Source organism: Mastomys coucha, unplaced genomic scaffold (assembly GCF_008632895.1).
Source record: "Mastomys coucha isolate ucsf_1 unplaced genomic scaffold, UCSF_Mcou_1 pScaffold14, whole genome shotgun sequence".
Lineage (NCBI taxonomy): Eukaryota > Metazoa > Chordata > Mammalia > Rodentia > Muridae > Mastomys > Mastomys coucha.
The window spans coordinates 122,609,067-122,621,138 of record NW_022196896.1 but is presented as its reverse complement, the minus strand read 5'-3'; positions in this window follow the sequence as shown (position 1 = coordinate 122,621,138).

Genomic DNA, 12,072 nt, shown 5'->3' with positions numbered 1-12,072 from the left:
TATTATTTTGACATATACAGTTAATATGTTTGGAGTTATTTAAAATTTATATTGAGAAAAATGTATTTCCACTATTTTTGTAGACAAGCATCTACATGTAATCTAAATGGATTGTTGTTTTATATCAGTTTTTATAATACTCATTTTTATTGTTATAATATTTTATAAATTTTAAAGAATATGACAAAAAAGATATTGTAAGTATTGAAGGGGGTCTCTGGGAGTAGTGGGGTTACAAAAGAGAAACAAGAATGTGCTTTAATTCTATTTACTTAAAATATGTTCTTAAATGTTAACAAATTCAGATAAATTGAAATCATGTAACTTTTCTCATCATAATGCAATAAAAGTTTGAAACAACAAAAACAATTACTGTAAGGCAACTGCCACCCATTTTCCCCTATTCCCTCTACCTCCAAAGTGTGCTACCATGGAAGCAGCAAAATGATCACTAGCATCCATTAAAATGCCTCTGATGGTGACATAGATAATTGAGACATATAAATTTTTAAACTCAGACCAACAAGAGCAGAAATCATACCTAGAAACACAAGAGAAAGATATTGTAAATGGAGTATTTAAAGGTTCTAGAATTAATCAAAAAATTGACTAACACAATAGTTGATTTTAGACTATAAAAGTCAAGCTGGCATGTTACAGCAGTTAGTGTAAAGAGTGAAAGAATAAAAGAGTTTTTACATTAATCTTTAAACAAAACACAAGTTCAGGAAGATAAGAAAGAGTGAATATAAAGTATGTGAGAAAAACAAACCAATACAAAACAAAACAAAAACTACAGCCAAATATTAAAACGTGCAGAAGCCTTGATCAATACCAGATTATTGAGTAGAATTTTTTTTATCATTCATTTCCCATGTTAATATATTGATCTCTTCATGTACCCTGATATATCAGCCTCATAATAAGAGATGCATTAACAATTTCATGCTCTACTCTGGCATGTAAGAATGAACATTGAGGCAGTTTTGGGATCTATAGCACTGACATAGAGTCATGATCATCCCCAAATGAGATTATCAGTCTCCAGAGTTTTCAAACTTCTATGCCAAAGCTTTGGTTTTGTCAAGTAAGTTAGTATTGCATTTTGTCATTGGGCTGTATTTTCTAGGAGAGTTCTTCAGTTTAGAGGATTGGGTCCATAAAAACACCAATTACAACATCTGTAGCTCAAGTTATCTGACTAGTGTATCTTAAGATAGACTCTTAAGAGAAACCTAATGATATCTTAGTGTAGATTTTTAACAGAAAATGCCTTCTCCCACTCCAAGCAACTAAGAGTTGCCAATAGCTCTATGGATAGGGCAAAAATTTGTTGCCCAACTCATATCTGCATGTTACAACACTGTCTCTTTGTGGTTATCCACTGCGCTTAGTTCTTACATCCTTTCTGCTTCCTCTTCCATAATGATCCCTGAGTCTCATGAACAGGGTCAGCTGTGTATGTGCTCCACTCAGAGCTGAGCATTCTTCAGTTGCTGTCTCTGGATCTTGGCCACTGTGAGCCGCTGTGTTAGTTACAATCTACTGTAGATTACATTTCTATAACTCTCAGCATATTATGTTTAACAATATTTTATTTTTCTTTCTTAGGTATTTTCCTAGTTCCAGGAAGTTTAGTTGGCCAATTTTTTTTTTGGAGGCTATACTGTTGACAGATTGCAAATGAATAATAAGGACAAATTGAAATTTATAGTGGTATAAAATATTGTGGCAATTGTGGTTTTCCTATTAACCCTTTTTCTGGAGTGTGAAACAGCAAACTTTGTGGAATCGATGATTATGATAGGTAAAAGTACATTTGTAGAATATATACTTTAGTCATAACTGAAGGGATATTTTCTACAGTAATAATTCAGTAGCTATATATTTAAATAACTTTTGGAGTTATTAATCATGCAAATAAAAAATCAAACATATTTTTACTGTTAATATTAAAGTTACATATCTCATATAGATATATTTTTATTATGCATTTATGAGTGATTTGTGATCAAAACTAGAACTTTGTTGTTTGGGTATGTAGAAAGTAACAGATTTTACTAGAATGTGTGAAACCTGAGCATGCATATACATATTTCAGATTAAATATTCAAAGTTCAAAGGGCTTGGGATGAGTTAATATTAAATATTGAACAACATAAATGTAACTGTAAACCAAAGGACTGAACAAGTGAAATGATAATAGGAAATGATAGCACTGTCAACTACAATGGGAGAGAATATGACAAACCACTATTCAATAAATGCTTTTAGAGCTGACCATGAGGCTATAAAACCTGATGTTAACTTCACTTTTTTTAAAAAAAAATTAGTTTTGTTTTGTTTTGCATATTCCTCTGATATCCTGTTTACTGCTCTCCCCAGGCCCTCCATCCAAAAATCTTTCCCACAGTTCCCTTTCCCTTCTCCTCTGACCAGGTTGGATGGACCCTCCCTTGGTACCCCTCCACCCCCCACCTTGGCACTTCAAGTCTCAGTGAGGCTAGCCAACTCATCTTCCAAGGAAGCAAGACATGGCAGCTAGAAAATCATATCCCATGTACAGGCAACAACATTTAGTATAGTCCCTGTTCCAATTGTTCAGGACCCACATGAAGGCCAAGCTGAACATCTGCTACATATGTGCAGGGAAGCCTAGGTCCAGCCAGTTTATGTTCCTTGTTTGGTGTTTCAAATTTGGAGAACCCCAAGCATCCATCGTAGGTGACTCTATTGGTCTTCCTATGGAGTTATTATCCCTTTCAGTGCCCACAATTCTTCCTCCTAATCTTACATTAAGAGTTACCAAGCTCCACTGTGCATTGTTTGGCTGTGATAGGTAAATAAAAGTTTGTAGACTATATACTTTAGTCATAACTGAAGGGATATTTTCTATATTAATAATTCAAAAACTATATTTTTAAATAACTTTTAGAACTATTAATCATGCAAATGAAATAGCAAACATGTTTTACTTTTTATATTAAGGTTTTATTTCTCATATAGATATGTTTATCATGCATTTATTCGTGATTTATGATCAAAATTCTGCCTGATTCAGCTCCCAGGTGGGGCCTCTCAAAGAGCAACATTGTCCTGTCTGCAACCATAACAGAGTATCATTAATAGTGGTAGGGATTGGTGTTAACCCATGGAATGGGTCTGACATTGGGTCATTCCCTCTGTCTCTGGACCAATCCCCATGCCTGCATTTCTTGTAGACATGATAAAGTTCAGTTGACAGTATTGTGGGTGGGTTGGTGTCTCCATTGCTTCACTGGGGTTCCTGTCTGGCTACAGCAGGTGGCCTCTTCAGCTTCCATTTCCCCAATGTTGTAAGTCACAGCTAAGGCCACCCCATTGATTCATGGGTACCTTTCTTATCCCAGGTCTCTGCCTCATTCTGGACCTCCTCACCCCTGTCAGTTGCAGATTTCCATTCATTTTCATGGCCATCTAGCCATCTCTCCTGTTTTTCCCCACACCTGATCCTGAACCCCACCTCCATTACCCTCCCCATTCTTCTTCCACCTAGCTCCCTCCTTTCATCTGCCTCTTTTGGCTATTTTATTTCCCTTCTGGGTGTGATTCAAGCTTCCTCACCTGGGTCTTCTTTCTTGTTTAGCTTTTTAAGGTTCTTGTTTAGCATAGTGCTTGTATTATATGGCTAGTATCTACTTGTAAGTGAATACAAATCATGCAGGTCCCACTGGATGATATTTTAAGTTCCTTCCATTTGCCTGTAAAATTCATGGTGTCTTTTTAACATATCTTCCTTTTTTATTAATCATTTTATTCATTTACATTTTAAATGATCTCCTTCTTCCCAGTTACTCCTCCACAAACCTCCCATCCCACCATTTTTCTTCCCCCTCTCTTTTGCCTCTATGAGGGTACTCTTCCATCTACTCACCCACTTCTGCCTCACTGCTCTAGCATCCACCTACACTGGGCCATCGAGCCTCCATGGTACCAAGGCCTTGCCCTCACACTGATGTCAGATAAGGCCATCCTCTGCTATATATATCTGGAGCTATGAATCCCTCCATGTGTACTCTTTGGTTGGTAGTTTAGTCCCTGGGAGCTCTGGGTGGTTCGGTTTGGTTGATATTGTTCTTCCTACAGCGTTGCAATCCCCTTCAGCTCCTTCAGTCCTTCGCCTAGCTCTTCCTCAGTCTGATGGTTGGCTGTGAGTATCTGCATCTGTATTGCTAAGGTGCTATCAGAACCTTTTAGGGAATAGCCATACCAGGCTCCTATTACCAAGTGCTTCTGGCATCAGCAATAGTGTAGGGGTTTGTTTGCAGATGGAATGGGTCCCTAGGTGGTGTGGTCTTTGGATGGCCTTTTCATTTTTTGTCCCAGCTTTTCCTTTGGACAGGATCAATTCTGGTTTAAAAAATTTGAGATGTGTAGGTATCTCCATCGCTCAACTGGGGGCTGTGCCTATCCAATGGAGGTGGTCTCTACAGGTTCTATCTCCCTTTTGTTGGGTATCTCAGCTAAATTCATTACCATGGGTTCCTGGGAGCATCTTGCTACCCTGACATCTGTGGCTTTCTAGTGTCTACCCCCAGTTCCCCATCCTCCACTGCTACATATTTCTATTCAATTTCCTGACCCTCTGTACTTCTCTCCTTTCCTGTCCCACACCTGCTCCTCTTAATACCTCTCCCTCCTCTCTCCCTCCCAGTACCCTCCCTCTCTTTACCCGCTCTTATTATTTTGTTCTATTTCTATATAGAATTTAAGCTTCCACGCTTTGATCTTCCTTCTTCTTAAGCACCATATGGTTTGTGGGTTGTATCATTGGTTTTCCAAGCTTTTGGGCAATCATCCACTTATCAGTGAGTACATGCCATATGTCTTCTTTTGTGTCTGGGTCACTTCACTCACGATAAAATTTTATAGTTCCATCCATTTGGCTGTCAATTTTATGAAGTCATTATTTTTAGTAGCTGAGTAGTATTCCATTGTGTAAATGTGCCACATTTTCTGTATCCATTCTTCTGTTGAGGGACATCTAGGTTGTATAAATATATACATATGTGTGTAACAGTATATTAAACAGAAAAAGGAGCTACTAACTTGAAACAAAGACATAAGATAGGCTTTGAGAACAAGAAAGGTAGGGAAAATTAATTGCAATTTAATATTACTAAATAAAAAAGTATAAAAGCAATAGGAAACAAAGCCCTGGGAAATGTCTCTTGAATATTAATTTAATTTTTGCTGTCATAATAATAAGGCTATTATATTCTGCCTGTTTCTGAAATACTATTTTTATTTTCAATATTAGTAGACAATACTACAATTGTTCTTGCATTAACAATGGATTGACAACTGCCGATACTAAACTTCAATATATCAATGCTGTTTCTGGAACATCCAACATCAGATGTCTTACATTACCTTTGTTTTTTGCCTTTTACTTTTCTGCAACCATTTTTTTTCTAATTTATGTAGTATTCCTGCCCTCTTGGTTATCATGCAGTAAGTATTCAATTTTTGTAATTATTGACAAGTTATCACATAAGAATAATAACAGTTAGAAATACTTCAAATTATTACAGCAAATGATTTCCTGTGATTTACTGTAGTAAATATGAATAGAAAGTATTTATATGGTAAATATGTATGTATATGTATAAATTTTCCTTTTACTTATTTTACTTAGTCTTTTTTCTGAAATGTGTATAGATGTTACATTTACTCTCACTTTAATTTAAAAATGCAACCAGTTTTGGAATTGAATATATTGCTAACTAAATAGCAAATATAGGTATCTATGCACCAAAGGTAACATAAGTTTAAAAGAAAACTTATAGAATATACCTTGTAGAATATACATGATGAATCTGTAATCAAAAAAATTTAAAATGTCACCATAGATATGAGTGTAAAGTTGACTTATTATTATGTGTATTTAACTATAACTCTATATTAACAGCTGAGTCATGAGAAAGCATAAGTGTCACCAACAAAGGACCACAGTAACTTTTACAGTTTCAATTTAAAAATGGCCCAATATTTGTTATTCATGTGTTTGTCCAGAATATGTTGAGTCCACTCACCCTCATTGTTTACTCTAGATACATAATAAAAGAGCATTATTCTAAACTAAGTCTGTCCATTGGTTAATAAGCATATCTGTGGCCCGACCAGTAAAGACTGAGAAACAGGAAAAAAAAATACAATTGCTTACTTCTTACATTTTCTCAGTTGTGAAGTGAACATAAAGACAGAAATTGTGGAATTTACTAGCAAATATATAGTTTGATGAAAAAAATAAATAAACATGAGGGAAAATAAGAAGGAACTGGAGGCAAGAGAAAATAGGAGAGGGTTTGATCATGACACATAATTTGCATAATTAATTTCTCTACAAAATATGAAAAAAAATTGGAGAGATACATGCTTTGTTTTTTCCTCCATGTTGCTGTAGTTGAAGTATTTGGTTTTGTATTGTTTTTGGTGGCTATGGTCTTGCTGTAAAACCCTAGCTGGCCTCCAGCACATGACAATCCTGCCCCCACCTGTTCAAGTCTTGGGTTGTAGTTAGATGTGCATCTTAATAGAATAGTTTGAAGATAGTAGGAGAATAAAGTTAAAAGGGGAATGTGAAGAAAAAGATGAGGGTAAAATAGTGACATTTATAGATAATTTGGTAAGTATTAGTTTGTTTGAAAAATTCTTTTGTTAAAAGGTTTTATGTTATAACCTTGTTGAGATATGGAGTCATCTAGAATCATATTCAGGCTTCCCATTTAGGCAACTAAAAGAACAGTTCTATTAATTTTAATATAAAGTTCAAAGAAGAGAAATGAAAATGAACCCACATTCGAGTTGATGAAATGTCTCAGTGAGTAAAGATACTTGCTATCACGTCTGAGAACCTGAGTTCAATCCCTTAGAACTCACATGGCAGATGGAAAAATACCATATCTTGAAATGTTTCCTCTGAACTCAGAATTATACTGTCTCTCTCTCCCTCCTTTTCCCTCTCACTCTTCCTCTACCCTCACTCAACACACACACACACACACACACACACACACACACAAATTGTTAATAAATAATGTTCCTTCATAAAAGTAGATATGAAATATCCTATAAATGTTCTCAGCAGTGAGAGAATTAAACTCTTGAAGTGTGATTTTGAGTTGTTTTCTTTTTATTGATTACTGGAATGAATAAAATATAGTATGTCTTCACATACATGTATTTTGTAAACTAAGAGATGATAAAACAGACAAATTTAAAATTACATCTGTACAACTTAAAATTATACTGGAATTTCAGCTACCATATTCACAATAATGTTTCTAAGGAACATAAAAATATGGTATAACTGTGTTGATCTCAACACTGAGTACAGAAGCTGGAACATTATGAGTTTGAAGCCAGTCTTGGTAATTCAGGTATTTTTGATGAAAAGAAAGAAAAGGAAAGAAATTTGAAGAATACCTCAGAATTTACAGATGTCATGAGTTTTCTGCATAGAAATCTGTTCCGAGTATAAGGTTCCTACTTTGATATGAATGTTTTGGGATCAGGGCTGAATAGAAGCAGACAAGTCTGAGGCTTTCTGGAACTGATGTCACAAAAGACAAGGAAAAGTCACAAGAAGTCTGTGGTAAAACAACACTCAGAATATTATAGAAAATAAGTGTTCAGTAAGTGAACATACAATCTTTGAAAGCATGACATTTCATGAAATCTCAGAATCCTATGGATGGCAGTGGAATTCACTAAAAGTAGGAGAACTTCAGTAGAAGGTTTATTATCACACACAGGAATTAACTGTGGTTTTCTTCATCAATAGAGAAGATATCTTTTGGTTTTGAAGCCTGAAACTGGCTCAAAGGAATAATCAAAAGTTTTTACATACAAATTTTAGATCCAAAATAAAAGTCACTTGCAGGTAGGAGGATTATAAATAAAATGAGCATGTACTACATTTTACAGAGATCTCAATAAACATATTAACAATGTATCTTCAGATCTTAGGAAAACAAGAGTAATACAAAACAGGTAGAGAGAAGTGGAGGCTCAACTGTACTTCTGTTTGGAGAGTATTTACTGAATATTCACAAAGTCTTGGGCTTGATTTCCAGCATTACAAGAACTAAAATATGTTGGTATATGCCTCTAATTCCAGCATTTACAGGATTGTTGCTGGAGGATCAGGAGCTCAAATTCTGACTTGGAAACAAAAGAACTTTGTTGCCATCCTAGTTAACCTGAGACTGCCTATTAAAATAAATAAATAAATAAATAAATAAATAAATAAATAAATAAATAAATAAATACATAGAGCAGAAAGTGAGTACATCATCTACTCAGAAGCCATTGATTTATGCAATTGGCATATATAATAAAAAAAAAAGCAAGTGCAGGATATGGTGGTATTTCTGTATAAATGGTCCACTTGAGAGAAGGAAGGGTGGATATTATGAGTTCAAAGCCAACCTATTCTACACAGTGTTTTTCTGGTCAGCTAGAGATACATACTGAGATAAGTCCCTATACAAATAATAGATTTTAATAAAGAAAGAAAAATAAAATGGAAGAAATTTTAAATAGAAATATATTGTCAACTACATCAATGAACATAGTTTGCAATCCATGAGTGGGATAATTCAGAGGCATGTAGTTTTACTTCATTGCACAAATGCTGGAAGCATAAAAGGTAATTAGTTTGATAACTTTAATAAATTTTGAGAAGGGGGAAGAGAGAATGGAGAAGTAAACGAGGCCAGGTTTACATATACACATGAAGGTTTGTGTGCTATGTTTCGTCTAGTTTAGCTCCCCTAAGTATACATTCATTTTACACTTAAAATTCTGAAAGATAGAGATATGAATTATGAAACTATTAAATCATGAACAGTAATGTTGAATTTTATACATTAGGCATTTTGGATAATGTTTAAAGTTTTAGTACAAGGAAATAAATAGTGAAGGGGCATAAAAAGGTGCCAAGGTGTTTTTTCTTATTACTTTTATTTTTGTACAGTCTAACCATTGCCTCATCCCAGTCCCCACTCCCATAGTTTCTCATTCTACTCCTCCTCACCACTGTCTCTAAGAGATTTCCAACCCCCTACCCATCCCCTTGAACTGGGGCCTCAAGTTTCTTGAGGGTTAGGCACTTCTCCCACTGAGTCCAGATGAAGCAATGCTGTGCTTTAGAAGTGTCTAGGGCCTTAGAGCAGCTCATTTATGCTTCCTGGTTGGTGGCTCAGTGTCTGAGAGGTCTCAGGGGTCCTGGTTAATTGGGATTGCTGGTCTTCCTATGGGGTCACTCTCCTCCTCAGCTTCTTCCAGCATTTCCCTAATTCAACCACAGTAGTCACCAGTTTCTATCCATTGGTTGGGTGTTAGTATTTGCATCTGACTCTTTCAGGTGTTTGTTAGTCCTTTCAAAGGACAATCATGATAGGCCCCTGTTTGTAAGCACACCATAGCATCAGTAATAGTCAAGCCTTAAGGACTTCCCCTGAGCTGGCTCTCAATTAGGGCCTGTCACAGGACCTCCTTTTCCTCAGGCTTTTCTCCATTTTTGTTCCTGTAGTCTTTGAGACAGGACCAATTCTGGATCAGAGTTTTTGACTGTGGAATCACAACCTCATCCCTCTACTGATGCCTTGTCTTTCCACTGGAGATAGACTCTACATGTTCCCTCTCCCCACTCTTGGAATTTTATCTACTGTCATTCTAAGGTAAACCCCCATGATGTTGTATAGTTACTCATTTGCTGACCCTCAGGGCTTTTTCCTATCCCCCCCCATACATACACATAACTCATCATCCTTTTTTTCCCCTATTCTTCTCCTTTCCCACTCAGGTACACCCTTCTCTCTTTCATGATTTTTTTATTCTCTCTTCCAGGTGGGATTGAAGCATTGTCACTTGGGCTCTTCTGTTTGTTAACCTACTTGAATTCTGTGGATTGTATCCTAGAAATTTTGTATTTTTTTTTGGCTAATATCCACTTATTAGTGAGTACATAACATGCATGTCTGTTTCGGGTCTGAGTTACCTCACGTGGGTTGATATTTTCTTGTTCCCACCATTTGCCTGCAAAGCTCATGATGTCCTCATTCTTAATAACTGAGTAGTATTTCATTGTGTAAATGAACCACATTTTCTGTATCATTTCTTCAGTTGTAGGACATTTGGGTTGTTTCTAGCTTCTGGCTATCACAGATAAGGCCTCTAGGAAGATATTGGAGCATGTGTCCCTGTGGTATGGTGAGGCATATTTTGGGTATATGCCTGAGAGTGGTATTGCTAGGTGTTCAAGTAGATCTATTTACAGTTTCTGAGGGACCTCCAGATTGATTTCCAAAATGGCTGTACCAGTTTTCAATCCCATGAGCAATGGAGAAATGTTTCATTTCTCCACTTCCTCGCCAACATGTGTGTTGATTTTGATCTTAGCCATTCAGATTGGTGTAAGGTAGAATCTCAGGGTACTTTTGATATGTATTCCCCTGATGACTGAGAACTTTGAACATTATTTTAAGTGCTTGTTGGTGACTCAAGATCCTGTCTTGTGTATTCTCTGTTTAGATTTATAGCCTTTTTTTATTGTGTTGTTTGGTTTATTGGAGGTTCTTTATATATTTTGGATATTAGTCCTCTATTGGATTTGGGCTCAATAAAGATTTTTTCCTTCTCTGTAGGTTGAGTTTTTATTCTATTGACTTTATTTTTTGAATTACAGAAGTTTTTAAGTTTCATAAGGTCCCATTTTTCAATTCTTGATCTTAGAACCTGAGCCATTGGCATTCTGTTTAGGAAATTCCCCCCTTACCAGTGATTTTGAGGCTTTTTCCCACTTTCTCTTCTATTATATTCAGTGTAGCTGGTTTTATGATGAGGTCTTTGACCCACTTGGACTCTCCATATACCTATTCAATATTGTACTTGATGTTCTAGCTAGAGCAATATGGCAAGAACAGGAAATCAAGGGGCTACAAATTACCAAAGATGTCAAAGTGTCATATTTTAAGATGATATGATACTATAAATATATGAACCCCCAAATTCTATCAGAGATCATCTACAGATGATAAACAAATTCAGTAAGGTGGCTGGATATAAATTAACTCAAATCAGTAGCCCTCCTTTGTTCAACAAGTCAAAGATTTGAGAAAGAAAATACAGAAACAACACCCTTCACAATAGTCACAAATAATATAAAATATCTTGTGCCACAGGCCAGCCAATCTGGGCCTCCCTCAACCCATGGGAGAAACGGGGTCCTAGTCAGGTCGACGAGGTGTAGGCAAAGAAATGATGACAGAGATTACATATGAAGTACAGGACCTGAATGTATTTCTTAAAAATGGCATCAGACTTTTACAGTCATTGCAAAAGAGAAATGATAAATCTAGCAGCTCAGCAGTTAAGGTACATCTGAGACCACCTGAAATACACTGGGTCTAAAGCAGCAGCCATCTCCTCTGGACTGATGGGTGCTGCACCCCCCACCCCCAGGCCCAAGCGCTCTAGGCCCCAGGGGACTGCCGACTGCATGAATCTAAGTCCTAGTCCATCTAAGTTCTAGTTCTAGTCAGAGAATGAGTCCGAGTCCAATGTACAAAGTGAAAACCAGGCTTATATGGTATACAGAAAACAGGGTGAATGACAAAAGTCATGTAGGAGGGCAAGGGTTACAAGGTCAATAGGATCAGAGAGCAAGACTGAAGTCAGGTAGGCAAGTGACTGCCACATCAAAGTAGGTAGGCTCAGGTATCCAGGTATGAAGCAGGCAGAAGAGCAGTGGTGCCCTCCCTGCTGCATTCAATCAAATCACCATGGACTAAGGGTGATACTCAATAACCACATAAACAATAGAATGCCCACACACATGGAAGCTCAACAACACTCTACTCAATGCTAACTTGGTCAAGGGAGAAATAAAGAAAGACATTAAAGACTTTCTAGAGTTTAATGAGAATGAAGCCACAACATACCCCAACTTATAAGACATAATGAAAGCAGTCCTAAGAGGAAAACACATAGCTTTAAGTGCTTCCAAAAAGAAACTGGAAAGAGCAT